Here is a 4,960-nt window from a genome sequence, read left to right on the forward strand (position 1 = left end):
CTAGTGCTGTGTGGTTTGAGTGGCCCTTTCACTGCTAGCAAGGCGCTAGTGCTGTGTGCTCTGTGTGGCACTCAATGTTGACTCAGACTGATGAGTGTTGGCATCAGCGCCAAGTTGGCAACGGGCAGCAGGATTATCCGCTGTGGCGCTGTGTTCTGAGGTTCTTTTTGTGGTTATGTGTGTGTGTGTGTGTGTGTGTGTGTGTGTGTGTGTGTGAGAGAGAGTGAGTGTGTTTGTGTGTGTGAGTTTTTGTGTGTGTGTGTGAGTATTTGTGTGTGTGTGTGTGCTTGTGTGTCTGTGTGTGTTCCACTTGTCTGTGTGTTTAGGAAGCTGTCTGTCTGCATAAATGTGACAGGTAAAAGGATTTATGTTGGACTGATAAAGTTGTGTATAAACAGAGTTTGTTTGTATTAGGGTGAAATGTGTTTGCACTATGTAAAGTGTGTTTGTTTGACTGTGTGTGAGCATCTGTGTGTGTGTGTGTGTGTGTGTGTGTGTGTGTGTTAGGGCTGTCAAAATTGCTCAAAAATGACGTTCAAATATTCACTTTAAAAAAACACATATATTCGAATATATTCAAATTTCTGTTTGCACATTAGGCACGTCAATAACAGGACAAATTATTACAATGAGACATAACTAGTTGTATAGGTAATTTATTTAAGTTTTAACATATTTAACAACATATTACCTACACAAAAATAAGTAAATGAACTAATGGCCAAGACCACAGACCTTGGCCTCTCGCTTGCACGCACGCACTCTTTCCCTTTTTCTCTCTCTTTCTCTCCTGCACCGCCGTGCTCTCTGCGCATAGCGGTTTAAATGAACGACAACAATAAACAAATGCTGAGTGCTGATCAAGAGTTGTGTGCCATATTTTCTGCCAGTTGTGGCTAGTTGGCTAAACTGTTCACAGAGTGAGCTAACAACTCGGTCGCTGAATGCTTTCTTGCTTTCGAAGGGCATTTGGTTTAGACTTGACCAACCTGCTCCAAACAGTAGCCTTCCTAGTCTGTGTCTTAAAAGTAGCCAGGCTAGTCTGTCTCAAAACAATAGCCTCTCAAGCTAGCCTGACAATATAGTGGCTGCTAGCTAGCCTGTAACAAAACAGTAGCTGCTAGCTTAACAGACAACGATGGAGTTGCCAGCCTGGAACTTTTCCTTGGCATGAAACGGCAAATAATCAAACCAGTGCGGTCGTAGCATATCTAGTGTAGTTTATTCATGCAATATACAGTCAGTACAGTAGCGACTAGCCCACATTAATGATGTTTCTGTTAACGTTAAATACAATGAGGATCAGAATTCCGAGAAATGTGACAACAAATAACTTTTACCCTCAGGTTCATAAAAAATAAAGTGCTATTAAAAACGAAAGAGGCTACTTACATTCTTGGCGCTTGTATAAAAAAGGGGAAAAACCTGACTGCACTTTATTCCATTGTCACTGATTGTCAGGAGCTTTCAGTGCATGGTCACTGTCGGGTCTTAGACCTAAAGATATGTATCCAGACGTGGCTGTTTCGCCGAAGTTCCATATATTATGCCATATTCATTTGGGTGCACTTTTTGAAGATGTAGCCTGAAGTTGCTTGTTATTGAATGGTACGCTAACTCTAGCTTACACACTACTTAAGCTTCAGGCTCAACGTGTTTACCATCAACTGACCCAAACCGAAATATTTCCTGACATCACCTCTTCCCTGCACTTTCTGCCATCTTCCACGTAAGAAAACTGTCAGCAGTGAGGCTGTGCCAGACAGTGCGACTCCTGTGACCTGGCACTGACCTGACTGATGTGATGAGCACTTGTCTGTATGTTTTTTGTATATTGTACTGCAATACAAAAATAATAATAAAAAAGACCTGTCCCTGGCCTCAGGCGCGCCCCTACCCACAAAACAGACAGTTGCGCAATTTTGGTCTGTAGCCTACTTTTAATTATTTTAATCAAGGCGGAATTTTTTTTTTGCCGCTTATAATCCTACAGATTGCGCAATGCATTCTATTCGTGAGTTCCTTACTGCTAGAAGCTCAGCTTCACACATAGTAGCTAGGTAGGAATACAAAGGCTAACATGTTGGAAAGCAAACATGTCTGACGTTAGTCCCGAAATTCATGCTGCACCTCAACAGTTTAAATCGCACGTCAGGAAGAACGTTTGCTCTCATAATTTACGAGGAAAAAATGGAAGCCAAACCAAAGGACGAAACAAACGCTGGATACATGTTTCAGTAAGCTCCACAGCAGTTCAGAAAAAAGCTTATCGCATCACAGAATCAATCTCTCATTTTGAATGAAAAGACCTTCGTCCTTATAGTGTGGTCAAAAATACATGTTTTCATCACATGATTTTCACATTAGATAGGGTGACCAGACGTCCTCTTTTACCCCGACATGTCCTCTTTTTGAGACCTAAAAAATGCGTCCGGCAGGGATTCCAAAAACATCCGGGATTTTGCCTCGTCGGATATTTGAGTCCTTCACAAACTAGTTGTTACACGACAAAACTAAAATTGTATGTAGCATTTGTCAAGCTGAATTTAGCCATCACCTTAATACTCAGCACCCGACCGAAAGCAGCCCTAGGTTAGATTGTCGCCAACCCACACTCCTGGACTTCTCTAGGAAAATAACTAGACCAACTCTGTAGCAGTTTGGGTTGCCGGTAGTTGAAGACGGTGGGCTGAGGTGATTCGAATTGCTTACCCCTCGAGGGGCACCATTGTGTCTTGTATACATTCCTTGTATGACGGCGAGAGAGCATGAAAAAAAAATACAATTCTAAACCTGATAGTTCAAATCCTTGATTGTGATTGGCTAAAAGCCGTTGTAAAATCCAGCATTACCTTACAATTTGACCTGATTACATTCCATATTACTGCGCAGCAAATGGCAAGGCATATAGCGCATTTCATTCCCAGTGTTCCATCTGGCTGTTGCGTTGCTTCAAGGGTTGCGTGGCAACGATTTATTTAGGAACTATAATTTTTAGTGGCGGAAGAATGACGGTTTATCATTAAACTATTGTTTCTTAAATTGAATTGTCTTTATTTATGAAACCATATCAAATATGTCTAGTAACAGTTTTAGAAAAGCAATAAGCCCTGCGAGTCCGTGCTTTGCGCTGATTTTAGAACAGGTAAGGGGGTTTAACGGCACTCTGCTTCGCGTCGTGCCTAACAACTCCCCTTACCTGTTCTAAAATCAGCGCAAAGCACGGCCTCTTGGGGCTTATTGCTTAATTAAACAACAGTGTCTACAATACACGCTGTCTGAAGTGATTACTCGTTTATTTATAAGATGTAGTCTTGAGAAGAAAAGCAAACTTTAAATCGTGATAAATCTAGATTGATGAATTTCAAAAAGTTTTAAGATCTATTGACAGCCCTTATTTTAAGAAAAGTTGTACTGATTCTATTGAATTTATCTTTTATTTATTGTTTAAAAGTAGCCTAGGTGGCATTCATTTCTTAATCTGTCAGTTTGTGTGCAGTTGAGGCTATACAATAAAAGGGCACGTTTGTATTTATTTTCTCTATTGGCTGCCCTGCAGTCATTAAGTTAATGTTAGGATTTAGGAATTCAAACTTGAAATAAAACTGGGAAAGCTCTAAGTGAATTTGACTGTGTTGTAATTGAATGTATGATTCATCTGTTTTCCATGGTCCAGTTTAAAAAAAATAATAACCAAAAGAAATCGCAGGAAATCGCAAGAATTCGGAATATTGAATTACTTGCAGAAATCGCAAAACCCACAGAATCGCGATACCTATCGAATCGCCACCTAAATATCGTGATAGTATCGTATCGGGAGGTCCCTGCCGATTCCCGTCCCTAGTGTGTATGTGTGTGTGTGTTTGGTGTGTGTGTATGTGTGTGTGTGTTTTTGTGTGTGTGTATGTTAGGTGGATCTAATCACAAACATGTGTGGATATACAGTGCACGTGTTTGTGCGGTGTTGGATTTATGACCTGTTGCATGAATCCCCTAGCCTGACGATGTCATACTCATAATTCTAGTCAGAATATGAGTCTGATACCGAACCATTGGGCTATGATTATGGGGCGTGTTTCAACGAACCAGGAAAGAAAATGCCTATTCGCTGAATTGGATACCTAGAACCAATCAGAGCAACGTAGTATTACCATCTGATAGATTACACTTTTACCTGATCCCGTAGGAAGGACGGCAAAAACATCTTTTCAATCGACAAATGCCTTGATCGCGTTTCTCTGTTCCTCTTTCAAAATGAATGCGCTGTCAATATCTGTTGAGATATGCCTGCTCACGTTACTTAATTAGCACTCAAGGCTAGAAGCTACAGTGTGTTTCAATGGGGTTTTGGTGTACGCGTTAGCAATGACCTAACAATAATGGTCTAGAGAGCTTTAGTTAAGACAAACAATACTCTGCAACATTCGTGTTGCACATACACAACTAACCGAGTCAATGTAGACATTAAAAAGTCGTGTAGATAGCTTAATTCACATAAAATATTCCCCACTAAGCTCCCGAGAAGCGGCCATCTTGGTCGGAGTTTAAATCTACCGGTTAATTCAACTCAAGCGTTGGTTGATCATATGTCCATCATCGTATAAAGCCCGCCCTTACAATTTGATTGGTGGTCAGATTGCTTTTTCGACATTTTTTCGAAAACTTGAAGATCTCCCAACTAGCTTAAGACCAGACTGAATCTCCCAGACCAAAAATGTTGTGGGCGGAGTTCAGGCTGGTATACAGGCTATGAATCCCCATCCTTACACACAAATTAGGTCCAAGCGCACACTTGCACAACCACACACACACACACACACACACACACACACACACACACACACACACACACACACACACACACACACACACACACACACACACACACACCTACACACACACACACACACACTCACACACACACTCACACACACACACACACACACACACACACACAATG

Source organism: Sprattus sprattus (assembly GCF_963457725.1).
Source record: "Sprattus sprattus genome assembly, chromosome: 15".
Lineage (NCBI taxonomy): Eukaryota > Metazoa > Chordata > Actinopteri > Clupeiformes > Clupeidae > Sprattus > Sprattus sprattus.